The sequence below is a fragment of the Anas acuta genome, chromosome 13 (genome assembly GCF_963932015.1).
Source record: "Anas acuta chromosome 13, bAnaAcu1.1, whole genome shotgun sequence".
Lineage (NCBI taxonomy): Eukaryota > Metazoa > Chordata > Aves > Anseriformes > Anatidae > Anas > Anas acuta.
The window spans coordinates 18,060,355-18,079,211 of record NC_088991.1 but is presented as its reverse complement, the minus strand read 5'-3'; the positions used below and the strand labels follow the sequence as shown (position 1 = coordinate 18,079,211).

Genomic DNA, 18,857 nt, shown 5'->3' with positions numbered 1-18,857 from the left:
ATTTGGAATATTCAAAGTCTTTATGCTGTCAGTTCTGAAGCTCAATCCTGTTGATAAAATACTTGTGAATTCAAGTAAAATAAAAAAGATAACATATTTCCAGCTACTTTTTGTTGAATCTTTCTTTTAGACCACCAGCAAAGACAGTTTTCTCCATGTCTTGAGAACTTGACCCACATACACTTTCAGAATGATGCACTACCTTAATAAGGCTGCTTTTTTTCCCCAAGAATAATATTCCTACTGCAACAATTATTTTTCTGCCAGGACAAACAAAAATACAAACTTTGGTATTTTCTTGGATAAGAACCTCAACCCATTTCCTCTATCTTTTATAATTTATTTTGCATCCAAAAGCAAAATTCTATTATTAGCTTCATCTGCTCAATAAATTAGCTTTTTCACTGACACACTTTCCAGACAGACAGTAATCACAGATGTTCGAGTCTGAACATGATTGACTTTGGGGGACAGATGGTAGGCAGAAGCGTGGAAAAAAGGAGTTTTAGCCTATTTCTAAGAAGTTAAACAGTTTTACAAATTTTCCACTCACTTTCCTTTTCCCTGGATTCCACCAAGGAAAATTCTGTAGGCAGAAAACCTGCCTGCATTTGAAAGATTTCTCTGCATTATCCTTTTTATCAGCAATGTATTTCAATCCCTTCCACTCAGAAACTGCTGTTCAAAAAGTATTAACTTGTAACAGGATTTTATTCCTCTAGTTCATAGAATTCAAGTGATTACTTTACTTCTGACATAACCTTTGAGTATTTTTATTTCTATAAGCCATATAAAAAATGTCTTCCCTCATACAAAAGAAATAATTTTATTGCCATTTTTCTTTCATGTTCTAGCTTAATTTTGAAAATCAGTGAAAAACTGAATTGAAAAATGGAAATGAATTATGATTAATAATTGAATGATGAGAATTTAGACTGAGGATACTACTTAGGTTGTGTGAAATGAATAGAACAGGGATACAAAACAAAAAATGTAGACACTGTACAGGAAACATCATCAGGATAAATAAATCAAGCTTGTGTCCTCAATATTATTCAATATTTTTCCTATTTTTTAATAAAAGCTGATAAATAATTCACAATGGATTGTAGACTATCTTCTGCAGTTTTGTGTTTGTCATACTGACCACTGTGGAAAATTTTGATCCTCAGTATCTCCTTAGATTATTATTGCACATTACAAAAACTCATTTCCAGTTGAGCTAACACATCTGTAAAGGTGCAGATATATGTGCACACTTTCTGTTTGGTCAATACCTGATTCTATACACAGCTGTCACAGACAAGGTCTGGAAAAGAATGCATTGAGGAAAGTAACATAAAAATACTTATAGAAGCTATTTAAATTAATAAATACCATTGAAGTATTTAATTGCGTTTCTCAAAATTTTAAAACTACTTCACTGCATAAAAATAGAAAAATCTAAATTAACCATAAAGACTGCGTGAAAAATTTACAATCATATCTAGGATGTGAAATCAAAGCAAAGAGCAAACATCTTTGGATAAACTAGGAAAATGTTATCACAAAAATAAAGCATTAAAGGTAACTCAATCTGGAAAGCTATACTACCTCCTTATAATCTAAATGCCATAAAATTCCTTTACAGAAAACCAAGCTTCATTTGAAACAATACCATAAACGCTTGGGGACTTTTAGAAAGGGAGTTTTACCATTACAAGATCTCAGACTTCACACCCTCTCAAAAGAAGCAAATAGACAAGATCATAGTATTCCGTTTTCAATCTCTGAAAATGTGAAATGATCCCAGTTATATTTATTTACAACTTATCAAACTTTTATATTTAAATATCTAAAAATTAATACACAAATCCCATACCAGAAACCTCTACCTTATGAACACCCCTATAAACATCTGTACAAGTAACTCTCAGTAGTTGAGAATGATTTACCTTATTGCATGATCAAATATTCATATATATATGTAATATATATCAAATATTACTAGTGTGTATGTAGTACTATGTGATGTATTCTTATCTGAATTTTCAATGTCCAAAATTTTGATTTCAGAATAAACAATTTTATTTTACAATGCAACGTTTGTTTCATCTTTTGAAAATGTCATTTTTAAGCATCTTCATGCAAAAGATAACTGAAAAATTCTGCCAATGTCCACATGAGCGCCTTTCAGCAAAGAACTATTTTTGTTGCTGAATATATGTTTTGTATCTTTGCACAATAATGGCTATTCTAAAAGTTATCTGGATTAAGTGCCATCAAAGTTAACAGCCTCTTTTTACAAGACTTTATCTTTTTCATTTTAAGATGTTATTAGAATAATAAAATTGGTGCCTGGTGGGCTGAAAGCAGACTGCCATTTAACATATTTAATGACCATCTGGAGCTTATTTTATTCAAAGTTTTATTTTGTATTTTCTCTTAAGCACTTCTTACTTTTTCAGAAAATCCTTGTTTTTCTTTTCCAGTTTGGAAGCATTACTAGCTACAAACACGAAGGCCTCCCCTCTACTTGTTTCCCTCTTTTTATCTCTTTGTCCCTCGTTTATTATTAAACTGTCACAACCATCGCAAGAAAACCAGTTTTTGCTCTTGCCAGGAAAATGCTGCAGAGAGCAGACCTGAGGGCTGTAGAGTGAAGTATCCAGTTTTCCTCTGGGAGAATCACAAAACAAAAACAAAAATTAAAAAAAAAAGGGGGGGGCAGAGGGGGAAGGGTAAGCAAGCAAACAGAAAAACAGCACCATTTGCTCCCTCAATGTTTCCTCCCTCCAGCTACCTGTAGTATACTTCTGGGGGTGTCCCTCAACCTTAGCCACACCTATAGAGAAACTGGCAATATTTGGCAAATCAAAGGAAAAGTAGAATTTACTGTGCTAATAGGGAATCCTGTTGTGCTGGTATGCTGCTGCTCCCCTGACAGCAGGTATCTCAGGACTCAGCAGCTCAGTTCATGCTCTTTCGTGGCAGAGGTAGCTGCCAGAAATTTCAGGCTACCCACGCCAAGCATCACCTGTGTAGAGGAAGATCTCTTAATCTCTTAAAGAAAAATGTCTTAAAGAAAAATCTCTTAAAGACTTTTCTTAGTTCTATGCAGTGAGGTTTTGGCAGTGAGGAGGATGCAGGGGCAGCCTCTGTGAGGAGACTTTGGTGAACCTTCACTGGGCATACCCAGTTCCAGCCAGACCCACCACAGGGCCCAGTGGCAACACTGGTGACAGTGTTGGCACCCTTGTGCCTTGAAGAAAGGGTAAAACACTGCCCAGCAGTGGGGGAAAGCATGTGAGAAACAGCCCTGGGAATGGAATGGGATGGGCCAGAGAGGGAGGAGAGGAGGAGATGGTGCAGACCCCTGAGCAGGCAACCCCCACAGCTCATGCAAGGATGAGAAGTGTGGAGAACAAGGAGATCAGAGCACCACAAGGAGGCCTCCCTGCACCGTTTGGGGTTGAGATATAGGAGCTGGTCCTGGGGGTGGGAAAAAACAACAGGGAGAGCAGCAGGAAGGCATTTTAGTTTTTGGCTTCATTTCTCACTATCCAAAATTATTTTACTTGGCAATAAATTAAATTAATTTTCCCCAGGAAAATTGTCTGTTCTTTCTGTTTTTGTTTGATGAAACAAGTCTGTTTCATCAGTGACAGAAATTGGTGATTTCCCTGTCTTTATCTCAATCCAGAAGTTTTTTCCTCTTATTTTCTCCACGTTCTGTAATGGGTAGAAGTGAGAGAGTAGCCCATCGGGTGCCTAGCTGCAGTCCAACACCAACCCACCACAGAATAGTACAAAAGAATTTAATATTCACACAGAAATTTACAAAAACTCATGCATTTTTCTCTTTTATCAATGATCACACTACAACAGTCACTTCACTATCACCAAATTCTTCAACAAAACCTATAATTCAAGTCCCTAAGCACTGATGACTGCCTTTATTTGTAATGATGTATCTGTTTACAACTTTTGTCTGAAGACATCTAACCTGATTTTCCAGATGAACTTAACCAATATTTCATTTCATTTTGCTAAATATGCTTTTATTCTTATATGGACAGTTTGTCTAGAGAGGAAGAAAACCAAATTGCTAAATATGTGCATATACACTATGGTAAGTACATTGGCTAACGTTGAATCATAAAAAGAATAGGATTCCTGAGGAATGTTAGATAGAAGTGAGACAATGTCTTTTTGTATTCCTTAAAAATCCATGTAAACATTTGGGGGATAAAACTCTTCTATGAGCCCTTCAGCTGCAGCTCAAGTGTACAGTAAACTTAAAATTAAAAAGTAAACTTAAGTAAACTTAAAATTAAAAACTACATATCTTGCAATATGTGTATTGGAACATATGTCCAATTTATATATACAAGTATATATAGTGTATACACATGTAAATATATATGTATACATATATGTATATATATATATGCATGTATATATACATATATACATACGTATATGTACTTAAAGTAAATATGCATATATAAATTGAATATATGTACATAGAAACATATATTCCAGTTTGCACAAAGTAATTACAATAAAAACAAATATAATGATGAACATTTTAACAGCTGCCTTTTCAGTTTAATTTGTAAGCCAGAGATGGAGAAGATGCTTGGCTAGCAAGGTGAAAGCAAAGACACAACTGACAAGACAACATGCAATCAAAACCCACCATTCCATAAAACAGCCTTGCTACAATCACAAGAGATGACTGTCAAAAATTTACAGGGTCATAACCGTTAATCATTTTATTTAGCTGATAAGCAGGCAGCTTGCTGAATTAATTATATATAACAGCACCCTTAAAATTCCTGTTATTGCATAAATGTTGACAACACTACAGACTTGTATTTGGCCATTCCTGTTACTCCAGTGACTTCAGAGTCTGCACATTAATTACACTTACATAATTATTGTGCTGACAATTAATCTGAAATTCTGTGATGAATATAGAATGTTTACTTTTTTATCCAAATTGACATATTTGGTTTATTCCCTCAGTCACAGATGTACAGCCACCCCTTCGTCAATCTGGACTAACTGCATTATGTTAATTAGAAAAGAAAGTTTAATTTCCTTCCCCTGTGTACCCAAAGGAATCAAGAGGACATGGTTGCTAAGACACATTCCTGTAAAAGAGAACAGTTTCTACATATTCACATCCAGCAAATGCTGATTATGTGCTGAAAACAAACTTCTGTTAACAGAAAGCAGTGAACTAAATTTTAATGATTAAAGATTGTTGTGTAAAACTGGAAGAACTTTAATAAGTCGGAATTTAATTTGTGATTAAAAACAGTATGCCTGGCCATTAAGCTTGGCAGCTAAAGTTGAAATGTGTGCTGCAGTAAAAGAAGTGAGGCACAAATACTCAAAATTGGTTATTATTTTCCTAATTATTTTCACTACCACCTGCTATTCTTTATAACTAATAAAAACCTATAAAATGTAGAGACCTTAAGTGTTCTATTCCAATGCATATAGTACACACAGGAGACAATTTCCTTAAGTAAATATTTACTTTGTGTTGTTTGTAAATTGTTTAAATTTTGATGAATCTTATATGGTTAATTCCATTTTTTTTAAATTTCCTGATAAATAACTTATGAAACTTTCTTTAAAAATAGTTGTAAATTGAAAATATTTTCCACAGCCTACCTCTGTAAATTTACCTCTGTAAATTACGTACTTTATCAAGCTGAAGATATAATTGAGTTGTTTGCTACAAAATGTTATACAACGGGTTATGAGCTCAAATATACTTTTAAACTAAGTTCATACAAGTTACTGGGGATGCAAAATTAGAGCAACATGTTTATATTATTTACGGAGGCCTAGATAAAAAACTTGTCCCTAGGAAAGCCTTACTAAAGGCAACCAATATCTCTAAGTAGGAAAAGGAAATTTCTAGTAATCTTTTTTTCCAGTTGCTGCTGTGCATTGGAAAAGAACTGGAATTGGTAACCTTGCATTAATTTATGTTTTGATAAGTAATTTGCCTAAAGCTTGCTCTAATAATAGAACATTTTTGAATGTTCTGCTCCTTTGTAGGACTAGCTGTCAAGGTAAGAAATATCACAAGGACCATTCCCAGGGCATTTTAGAGACAAGAAATTCTGGGGCTTTTAATTATGGAACCTCTTTTCCATAGGCATCAGTCTAACTGCTCATATCCAGGAGCTTCAGGGAATACCAACTTTTCAAAGCATATTGCTGAACAAATGGAAGTCTGACAAAGGTCTGAAGGCAAGACAAGAAAACATTTACTCTTTCTTTGTCAGTTCTTTGCCAAAAAGAAGTAAATCCTAAGAAATACTAATACCCATTTTTCTCAGCAGATCCCACTGCCTGCATACCATGGATTGGTGCCCTGTCCCCTCTAACGTTGGCCCTGATTGTTGCAGAATTGCTGGGAAGTGGTCTGTAGGGAGATGAAAAGGTAAAATTTCAGCCAGAGGTAGGGTTGTTGTGACAGGATTGACAGTAATCTCTTCATGCAAGAAGAAAAACACCAATGTAGAAAGCTATACAATTCCAAAGGAAATGTAACAAAACAAAGCAAAAATAACAGAACAGGGAGGTTATTCAGGTCAGCTGCATTTTTTAACTGACTTTCTTTCTTTCTTTCTCAGTCTTTATAGCCTTTTGTCCAAAAAAGTTTGTTTCAAACTCTCTAGGCATTAAAGTATAGTTTGTACCAGAACAGTAGAATTAAATTCCAAAAGTTCTACATAATTCTTGCAGTTTCAATTAATGAAAGACTATATTATCCCTTGATGTTATATCAATGTACATTAGTGCTATACTGGTTAAAAGGGATACCACTTCACAGTTTATGCCTTGTCAACTTCAAATACACCCACACTATTTGACAGGACTAAATTGTACATTTACTTGTCATTTCAATGCTGTTGATGTTTAAAAATATTATAGCTCTGAGCAGCAAACACAAATCACATTCTTTTGTTATTTAATCCTACTCACTCATCAATCTAAAGACCTTCTGAGTTCTTCCTAAAAATAAAATAAAATAAAATAAAATAAAAATAAAATAAAATAAAATAAAATAAAATAAAATAAAATAAAATAAAATAAAATAAAATAAAATAAAATAAAATAAAATAAAATAAAAATGGTAAGTGAAGGTAAGTGAAGTATATACAATTCAGTTGTACATAATTACAATTCATACTTTAATTATGCTTTTTCCTAGATAAAAATTATAGACAAATGAATGGTATTAACATTGAGTTTTTTATCCAGAGAAAAGTCTCAAAGTTGTACTATGGTATCACATCTAAGTTATTGAAGAGCGACCTTCTTAGTGGTGAAAGAGGCGAGTTTAGATTAGTCAGAAGGCATTGTGTTTCGCATGCATCAAGAAACAAGGCAAACCAAGAAACAAGGCAAACCCACATAGTAAACTCAATTAAAAGCCTCAGGTATTTCCATAGACATTATTTCTATATTGTTCTGTATATTTTTGTATTGTAGACCTACAAGCAATAGCTTTGAACACAGAAACTAACAAAGAGTAAAGAGAAGCCAAAAGTGAATAGCTAAGATAAGTCACAGCGATCAATAAAGTACTGGCATTGACCTGAGCATGAGTCTGATGAAAAACTTACTCACTGTGAATAGAAAAACTTGTAATTACCATAATGTAAACAAATGGCATAACTCATAACTGCTAAGCTAGTCAAATTTGACTCAAGAACAACTAAGTGTACTTGATCATGAAATTATCTATGCTACCCTGAGCTTTGTTCATTATTTTATCAGTAGAAGCCAATAAAATATTGTGAAAAATTGCAACACACACACACAAGTGCACATTCTTTAAAAATTAAAGGCATTGCATTTATATGGCAAATATATTTTAAGTATGTTTAAACAATGCCCTAAGAATGAGTTATTTTATCTGAATAAGCTGTGCCATTACTTATCTGAAATTACTAATTTATTTTTAGCAGATTTGATTCCTTTCACACCATTGCATTAAATTTATAAAATGAGTGAACTTATTTTTTTGTAAGATTTCTTTACCATCATTGTTTTGTACGTTGGGGCATCTCATAACTTTGTTAGCTACTAACCAATTATATTATACTTACCAGTTTTTCACAATATTTTACCTTATTTGAACCTCTGCCAAACCTGATCATGTCAGAAACTGGTATACTCAAACACTTCATATTTGATATGACATATGCAGTTTATCTGTGGCAAATCTTTTCTTTTTTCTTTCCTATCTTTTCAACCCAACCTTGATCGGTTTTGAGAAACAAGAATGGAATAGTTTGTTTTTCTCTGAAATAAGAGATGTACATCCTAGATACTGTTATATGATATTATGCTTTGTAGAACACCAGTTCTTCTATAGGCAAGATATATGTGCATAGCTGGCCATATTTATGATGATGAAAAGATACCAAAATTTGTCTAGCTATTATTTCTTTAATTGGAGATGGGCAGGAAAAGAGAGTAATGACTTGACATTGATTTTTAAATTAGAACAAGGATTCTTGATGAAAATATTTACTTTCAAAATAAGTTGTAAGTTCTTCAGACTGAAACACTTTTCAGAAAGAAAAAAAATATTCAAGCAAACAAAAGCACAAATCATCTACCTCTCAACAGTACTGAAAGCAAACAAGGCAAGAACTCAGCAGAAAAATAGAAGCAGTAAGGACAGCAACATCAATGACAATTGATACAAATTGGTAAGCAAAAGCTCTTTAAGGAGTGTCACTTCATGATTGTCTTGGGATAACTACAGCAGTGTAATAGTGATGCATATGTTTATGCTTCTTATTAACACTGAAAATTTCGTTACGGCAACATTACCTAGGGACTAGAGATTTAATTTTAAGAGAAAATTCAGAATAAGTAATACATCTCCTAATGTATTTACTTGTCAATTTTAACAAATAACTTTAGTAAAAAGTCACTGAATTCCTTACTGGAAATCATTACCAAGTGAGTAAAATTATTAACATTCTCTCTTGATAAGTTTGAAGCCACCTTGAGACTGGAAAGGACCACTGTGAACTCTTTTTTTTTTGTTTTGAATAAAGTCTGCCCTGAATAGTATATTTTTAAACTCTCCCACAGTAAGACTAAAGGCCACTGAGATAAACAGGCACAATGGCAAGCCCATTGGCTCTTGGCAAACCTCAGAAAAGTGTTGGTGGTGACATAGAGGACACTGACTGGCTGACACTGTAAATTAGTTTACAATAAAGTATTTCTGATATCCTGAACATCAAGTCAGACCATCTGCAATGAGCTATTTGTCCTTAAGGCACAGAGAGAAACATAGCCGCTACCTCACCAAATTCGGGGACTGACTCTACTCTGGAAACAGAACTATCAAAAAGCTATTAAAAGAATAACACCATCAGACCCACTTTCTATTTGATTGCATTGGCTATTTTCTTTTTATAGTTGTTCATTTTTATTTTATTCCTCTGAAGTACATCCACTCCATATGAAAAGCTGAATCTGTGGCTGCTTTGAAAATTGTCTGCAGCTATGAGCAAACATCATTTTCTTCCTTGATCAGGGAAGCTGCAATTTGTAAGCTATGGCTAACAGATAAATAGCACCAAATGAAAGGAAAAATATTCTGATTTGAAACATATATTTCTTGAACCTTGGTCCATCAAATCCACAGCTTTTTGTATATATTAAATAGAACACTAAGTTAATTGCTCCAAAAATGCCGTTCAAACAGTGGTTCTATAAGGACGTTCTCTCTGAGTAACCACACCACAGTAAGGTAGCCAGGAATACTATAGTTTTTACAAAAAGCTCACTTAATACTTGTGATCTGTTTTTGAATATAAAATATGTGAAAGCAAATATAGCCATTGCTTGAACAAACTGTGTTTATTTTATGCTATTTTCTGTTCTATCTCATGCTTCAATATATCAAAAATTTTGATGGCATCTGCATATATGCATTTTGATGTTTACTGTAAGTCATGAAGATATACTAAAAAGCTTGCAAGACATGACATCATCTGTAAAACAGCCCCAAGTTAGCATATCTACAACTGGTGGAGATGAAAGGGAAGATGCATATACCAAAGCTGTGGATTTTAGCACTGCCAGTTACTATGCTGAGAAAGTATAAATTTATTTATGAGTAAATTGTCAAAACAAAACACTTAATGTGTTGGCTTATATTGCAAGTCACTGATGCCCTTGGGCTAATGGAATTTATAAGAACTCTATTGATTTTCTTCCTTCTTCTGACTCAATGCATATTTTATATAGCATATTTTTGGCTGCTTAGGCTCTTTTTCAAAGTTGTTCATTTTCTGGGATAAGTACTGAGGGGAGCATTTCACTATTGCTTATGAAAATAAAAGGCTTTAGTGCTCTGAATTTCAGAGTTAATTATCAGTGAGTAAATCTGTGAAAATTACAATGAGCTTTATGACATAGAAAGCAAGACGATCCAGGCTTGGGTCATGTACCTGACTTGTGATTCACAGAGTATAAACTTTTGAAGAATACAAACTATGCTTTTGCTTTGAAAAAACAAAACAAAACAAAACAAAACAAAAAAAAGAAAAACAAAGCATGAGGGTCTCGGTAGATATTTAAATAGCTGTCAGGTCATACCTTTAACTGACAGAAAACAAGAACAAAATAAACAACTTCCATCTTCCATTAACTGAAAATGAATTAATATTAAAAAAAAAAAAGTCTTTTTAAAATAAAAAAGGAAAACATTATTGACCTTCCTATGTAAGCAACACTGCCTTTTTAGTGGGTAAAACTTATTTGGTAGTGTATTCTGGTGGTATCTCTAAGGATTTAGTTTTCCATGTGAGAATTAATTTACTTTAAATCTGAATGAAAGAAAAATATATTAAAATTTAAACTCCTCTTAGCTTCAGCTTTTCCTTTATCATGATTAAAACACATTACTTTTCTGTCTTTAATGTTTAAGTATTTATCTACCTCCCTGCAGTGTTATTTCATCATCTCTGTAGGAAAATGTATTTCTAATATATGTTTAATTTTAAAGGTGGACTTCTGCACAGTTTTTAAGCATAGTGTTGTCTGTACTAGCAATCATTTCAAAGCTCTAGTTAAGATGGAAGAACTTCAGAAGAATTACTTACATATACAAATCATGGAAAAAATATCCTTCCATTCAAAAGCAAGCTCACACTGAATGCAAATGGAATTCTTATTTAAATTTTCTAGACTGGATAACAAGCAGTGTATAGCATTCAAGAAAGTCATGAATGGTTTAAGATTAAGATGAACATGTTTTGATGAAACTTGTTTTATACATAACTGGTGACACAAAACATATGAAATTTATTGTGATCTAATAAATTTCAACCTAAATTAATGTGTTCAAAATATGCAAACATATTTAATGGCTCCATCTCTTTTCTGAAATGGTGATAATATAACTTTTTTTTAACCACTATTGTATTCATTATTTATTGATTTTTCATTATTACCTACAATTCTCTCCTCCTGAGTATGTTATATACCTTTTCCATTTGCTGAAATTGATACTTTGAAACATACTGGTGGGGCAGGTTTTACACATCTTAATTTTTGTATATGATTTCACATTTCACTGTTCTTTAAGTTTGAAACTAACTGCTTAATCAACAAGTGAGCTATGGAAAAGTACTGTCTTTAAAATAACTGGTAGATATAGCTAAAGCAAGTCTGAACAGAGAAGAATACACTGAATTAAATAGCTGCTCATTGACTAAGAAAATAGCATGTAGAGAAGCTAAACTGTTCTATTATTATTATTATTATTATTATTATTATTATTATTATTATTATTATTATTATTATTTAATTATTTTATTTGTATAAAAACATCTTTGGTTTTGTTGTTGTTGTTCTGTTTTTTTCCTATTTGTTTTCTGAAAGAATATATCTATTTCCTTTCATTATTATATTTAGTATAGGCAGTTTATTGATTATTTCCATGCATCCCTTTGTAGTGGTTTTACCGCCAGACCCAGTACACTCTTTTTCAGTTAGAAGGTAATAGGAACCTAAGATAATGATATCACTTCTTTCATGCCTTCTAGCTGTGTTTAATTGAACTTTCAATTTTATCTTCATAAGTATAACCATGATGGTGAAGCTGATCTTATGTAAAAACTTATCTGCCATGGCCACATAAGCAGCAGAAGAGTGCAAACAACGTTACATAGAAATTGACAGGTCCTTTCGCTTTCAAACTGATGTATTTTTGTATTATTTTTTAATAATAACAAAGAACTATATGTGTTCACCTTTCTATCAAGGGTAGAAAGCAGAACTGAAAATCCCCTAATTAAACAATATCCTATGCGGCTTTGAAATAGAGTAATATTAAACATATTCCCTCCTCACATTTCCATCTCTAGATGGCTATTGTGTAAAATCAGTAATCTTTGGGTTTTCTGATTCTCTTATTTCTTATTTTAAGATGCATATGGATTTATTGATGTGCATTCCTGACTTGATAAAAAAAAAAAAGATAATCCAGATGTAAAAAGAACACAATACTAAACTGAGTTTTCATATGCTAGTCTTAGGTAATTCCATGGACTCATGGTGCACTGTTTCTCATATTTTTTGCAAGTCCATTTTATTTAGAGAGATTTAAAGGCATTTTCACCTTGGTTTAATAAGATTATTTCAAATTTAAGCTCTGAAACTTTTTATTGAGCCTAGCCTTTCATATTTTTCCCAGACAACTTTTCTGATCTGCTGCACATCTACTTCCAAGTCTGTAAATTTAGTAGACACTATGATAACAGTTTCCTATTTCTTAGCATTCATGTTCAGATTTTATTCAATTTATTTTAACTCATTTTCATACCTCTGTCAAATCTGATCTAGTTAGTGATTTCTTTGCCCCATTTCTTTTGTCTTTCATAAAAGAAATTTTGCTGTTGCCCAGAGAGGAAGAAGTTTCCCACATTTCCTCTCAAAGTCTGAGACCATTGCTGTCTTGGTTCTGCTGCAATACGGTATTTAAATTTGTTTAATTTCTGTGCATCTAAGTAGTGGAGAACAGAAGTCTCATTGTGGCTATGTGTTACAAGATTTAGGAAAGGCCTGTGATACCCACAGATTTCTTCTTTCTATATTATTTTTTAATAGACACAATGTAATGTGTTAATGTGCAGCCCAGGAAGGACCAGTTGCATGGCACATTACTGCCTTCCTTAGCAAGATATAGGGCCAACTTCAGCCTTCAATGAAAAGACATTTACATCTATACATACACATCAAAATAAGTGGATAAATAATCCCAAGAAAATGTAGATTCCATCCCTTCCTATGCAGTGGATATATAGTGATAAGAGCCTATTTGCTTGAGAACACCTGCATTTTAAAAATAATTTCATCACATTTTGAAATTTAAGAAGATAGGAAAAAAATTACCAGTTAATGACTTGCTTAGGAAAAAATCTGAATATACAACAGAAATATATGAGCAAAAAAAAAGTTATTCACAGAAAAAAACAGTTTTGCCAACCAAATTCAAAAGAACAACTGGTATGGTTCATAATCTGGTATCACTACATCATGTGGATTAAATTTGCACCTTTAAACACAGATTAGAATTCCAGGCATGAAATTTCAATTTTAATTAAAAATTGTTCGAGTAGTCAATTATAGTATTTTATGTTGTAAAATGTATTTAATTACCTTTAAACTGGTTGCATTTTAAATTTTATCATTTCTGGAGATAATTAGTTTTATACATTTGAAAATATCATTATAATCTTGTGTTCTGCATTTAAAATCAATTATTGTTTCAGTGTAATCCAATAGTAAGTCAATGTTTCCAATGCTGAAGGTCTTACTGCTTTTGTCATTGGTGCAGAATTATCATGACTCCCAGTTAAGAAATCATTTTGGTGGAACCTACCTACACAAGTAGAGAAAGGGTGGGCTACTTTTTCCATAGAAGTCCCAGAACTTACAAAGAGAATATTTCCTTTTCAACATTTTCATTTTGGAGACAGTATGGATTTCAAAGCTATTTTCTTGCCTCAAGAATCAATTTGAAAAAAAAAAAAACAACTGAAAAGATATATTTCTTTAAAGAATCCTTTCCTAAATTCTTTTTTTTTTTTTTTTTTTTGATTGTTGATGAGACTAAAATTAAACCCATATAGTTTCTAAAGAATTGATTAGCCTAGATGCTCATTAAGTGAATTTGGAAATCCCATCTCTCAGTCATAGAACCAAAAAATATATTTTCAGCTGTTACATACAAACAGGACTCCAGGTTCACAAGTCAAACCTGTGGCCACATATGCCATATAGCTAGAAAGAAGGTAGGAGTAAGAACAACAGTCAAAGACTTCCAATAGAAGGACATTAATATATAAATATATATACTACCTTGCAATTTATATACAATATACATATAATAATACAATATATATACTACCTTACATTAATATATAAATATATATACTACCTTACTATTGCATAAATGTGTAACAGCTTTCCTTAAAAGGCACTCAACAAAGAAATCATCCTGAATCCAATGCAAAAAAAGTTGTTTGGAGCTGAAAATCCCAAGCATTTTGAGAATAGAATGTCATTCTTATCTGTAATTAAGCTTATTTAAATATGCTTATATCTGGCAGAATGTGTGGTTAGAACTATTAAGTGAAAATATTGTGAATGATACAAAACATTTCTATTAAACCTTCTTTAACATTATTAAAATAGTGCCAAAACTACCAAACTTCTGTTTAGTATTCTGGTCGTGGTAGTGGGTGTTAGTTGTTTATTTAACAGTAGAGTGGCATTTCAGAAAAACAATGCCACTAACTTGTACCAACTGATATGCTATGTTTGCATCTTTTTCTGTATTTACATTTTTTAACCTCTAATACTTTCACAGATGGATAATGTTTTTAATGGTTGACAGTTCTTGTTATTCATTATGAAAGCATTATAATTTTTACTGTTTACTATGTCAAACATAAAAGCTCTCTGGCCCCCAACAGAGCCAGAAGAGTCCTATTAGATGATTAAGCTCACAAATCATAAGAAACCATAAAGCAGTAAAATCCTGGGTGAGGCCCACCCAGTATGGAAAACAAAAGATAATTTAAGAGTAGAAGACTCTTTTCTCCTACCAGAGAAGTACATAGCATGAAATTTTGAAAGCATAACCATTGCTGGTATTCAAAAATGATTATTTGAATTAATGGGGTTAAGTGCTAGCTAAATAATACATATTTTCTCAAACCACACCAAATTTCATATAGCTACCACCAGAAGTAGCAGGATGTCCCTCTCCTTCCAAGAGACCGTCAACAGAACAAGGCAGTCCTGTATGCAGATATGATTGTAAGTTACTTCATGGCAAACTATAACTATGGGCTTGTCTGAACTTTCAAGGTCATGAAAGCTGATTCATATTTTAAAAAGATATTTAGCAGTCTCAAGATACTGACATATCTGACTGATTTTACATGATGCCTTTAGGCCTTTTAATAATTTCTGATTATCTAGTTCTTTAATATTATGAACCAGTTTCAGTCATCTAATGAAGAAAGCTTGGTGTCTGTTCTGAATTACAGATGAGATTTTCCACAAAAGTTAAGTTTATTCATTATCATATTCAAATATCTTGGACCAAATATCAAGCTAATAAGATATTTGCGTTAATCACAGATACAACTTTTTAAAATGAACTATTTCTGTGAATGAGATGTTTCATTTCCTCTAAAAGTATATACCGTTCAACTGATAATGTCTATAAATAATTATATAAATGCAAGTGAAAAGGGCTTTTAAATTCTAAATTCAAATGTAACACTAATGTTTCAAACTGTTTCCTTAGTACTTCCAAGCATGTTTTGTAAGAGTAAGAGCATTATTAATTATCAATTTTATAGTTCATTTTTCAGTGGTATGCCATAATTCTAGAATTTTAAGAATCCCTTAACATGAAAAATAGAAAAATGTTGTCCAATATCATGTTTTCAAACAGTTTAAAATGTACTATTGACAAATACATTGCCAGAAGGTACAAATGGCTGAATCTCTTTTCGCATCTGAACACTTAAATTTCTAAAATTGAAGCATATTATCAAGCCATTAAAATTACTGTGTCATCATAATCATGGCTGTCCAAGATACTTTTCAATCACCAATCTGTATAAAGCATTTTTTATTTGTTTTGCATTGCAAATAGCCTGTAAAATGACATGCAGAGTAGGTGTGAATCATCATTCCTTGTGCTAGTCAACATCAACATAAGGATTAAAAATAAACAGTTCAATTTACCTTCATTATCATTCTCAAATTATGGGACCATGCATATTGCAGCTCCGAATAAAATAAATCATTGAAGAGAGAGGCAAATAAATCTTTAAGATTTAAAATAATCAAAGATAATCTTCAGTTTAACCAAAAAATAAATAAATCTGTAAGTACAATTAAATCTATGAGTATTGAGTTAGATATCATCTATCTTGATATTTCTTAAACCACCAGCCCTCTACGTAAATGAAAAATAAAAAATAAAATGAAATAAAATGAAATAAAATAAAAAATAAAATAAAATAAAATAAAATAAAATAAAATAAAATAAAATAAAATAAAATAAAATAAAATAAATATTAATTAATATTATATTTATATGTACATGTATATATATATATATATATAAAGCCTCCAGCTTCTTAGTAAATGTTAGGAAAGAATAAAGAAAGAAGACATGCTGTTCTGTATCTCAACTCATTAGCAGCTAATGAAGCAGAGAATAACAGCAGTCCAGAAGGAAATAGTATATGATTCAGTTAAAAAAGGGGCAGAAAATGAAGACAGATAATGGATGTAATGAGCCAAGAGAGAATTTTTCAGGTTGTACCTTTTGGATTCACAGATAACTCCAGATGTTTTTTCCCATTTCCTCATAAAATGAAAGACATGGAGAAAGACAATTTATCTGTTTGATTATTTATTTATTTTACTGCTGATGTTTTCTCATTCTTATTGCAAAGACAACAGCAGTATGTCTAACTACAATTACGCTTTGTCATGATAAATCTTCAGAATTGCTCTGGACAAGAATGAATGAAGATCACTGGCACTTAAAATAATAGTTTTTCCACATAATGAGCCAATAGATCAGCATTTTCTTCTATGGAAGCTAATAGGAAGCATGCATATGAATACTACTTGGGCATCAAACCATACAGAATAACTGGAAAAACTTTTTAAAGTATATAATTTATATCAATAACAGTAGCTCACTGTAACCTCTACCACTACCAGAATTAGAGTTGCAAGATGAAATTCAGAAATGTATTTTCATCTGAAATCATTTAAAGGATTAAATCATTTAAAGTATTAAATGTTCTCAAGACATACCTCCTTGTCTATACAGAAGAGGATATAAGTGGTCTAAGTAAGTGTTAGGACAGCTAGACTTTCTGTATGTGCTAAATTTCATTTTGGCTTAAAACAGATTAAGTCGAGGCCTTTCTCTTGAATTAAGCCCTTGTCCACAGGAACACAGTTACTTCTTTCCAGTCTCATCTCTGTGTAAGAAAAACTCTAATGCTGATTTGCACACTAATGCTGATGACCTTAAACTTTGAAGACATTATTCTACTATTGGCTCTATATGTTTTTAGATCAATTATAGATGTGTTGAGAAGTTTCTGGCAGCATTAATTACATCTTCAAACACCTAATCTCTGCAAGGTCTTTGGTACCTGAAATACTAACATTAGTAGTATGACATTTAATTAGTCGAGACAAAACTTTCTAGCTTACTCCTTGTTTTTACAGAGGCACATTTTGAGTACTAATTATAAGCTACTTTATCTTCTTCTGTCAAAATAATAACCTTCACAATTACAACTATATACTCCAGTACTACATGAATAAAGTATATAATCTGTTTTTTGTCTTAACTTTTTTTTTTTTTCTGGATTTTTCTTCTCCTTCTGATATTTAACAAGTAAACATTCCTTAAGCATTTAATGTTTGTTACAGAAAAACAGTTTTAAGGTCTTCATTACTCATCAAGGATGAATTAACGAACACTTCATAAGTGAAGCTACCAGTGGGAAAAGCCACCTGTGACTGACAGGTTACATGACAAGCTTAAGCAATCTGGCATCTCAGTGGCTGTCCTGGGGGATCTGGTGATCCATGGTGCAACAGAGTCATGCAAACAGGGGCTGCTCCATAGCATAAGGTAGAGAGAGACAGGAATAATACAACAGAAAAATCCTGAAGCCATCAGTACTAGCTTACCCTAGCATTGCTCTACACACCCTGGACAATCCAGCAGGAAAGCAGTGACCTGACCGCAGATGAACAGACATTACTTACATTGTGAACTCCTATGTAGCTCTCTCTTCCTCTTCCTCTGGTTCTCCAAAGCACAATGTATTTAGAGACAGCTGTATGAAAGGCAGATTCTTGGCACCTCTTCTGTGCATCATTACTTGACATTATTTTAAAGAACAGTATTGCAAAGAGAAATCGTAAGAGTATTTTGCTTATTAACATCCTCAGAGACCTTGTTAGGGACACAGCAGGGACAGGAAATCACTCCCCACCCTAGATGTCGTTTCCAAATACATTTGTGACAGAAGAAAGGACAGTTCAATTGGCTGTCACTCCCCAGCTTTTCTGTTGATCATCTGTTCTTTCAAAAATCTTCTTTCCAGCTACAAATATTGGATGGCATGTGCATGTTTTGACAATCTAAATAGTAATTACTCTAAGTTTGACTCCTTCATCATCTTCAGTTGCAATGTTCCCAGTTTATATACTACAAGTTGCTACATCTTTTAGATCTCATTTAGATA

General features: G+C 32.5%; 1 long non-coding RNA gene across 2 annotated transcripts in view; it reads right to left on the bottom strand.

Moving 5' to 3' along the window:
- LOC137863778 (uncharacterized) overlaps positions 1-18,857 on the bottom strand; it is a 45,999-nt gene that overhangs the window by 23,656 nt on the left and 3,486 nt on the right. The window contains exon 1 of one of the 2 annotated variants that reach the window (XR_011101139.1): positions 18,376-18,602. The exons of the other annotated variant lie outside the window; for it this stretch is intronic. This is a non-coding gene — a long non-coding RNA (uncharacterized lncRNA). Of the gene's footprint in view, positions 1-18,375; positions 18,603-18,857 lie in introns of those variants that run through there. 2 annotated transcript variants of the gene reach the window in all.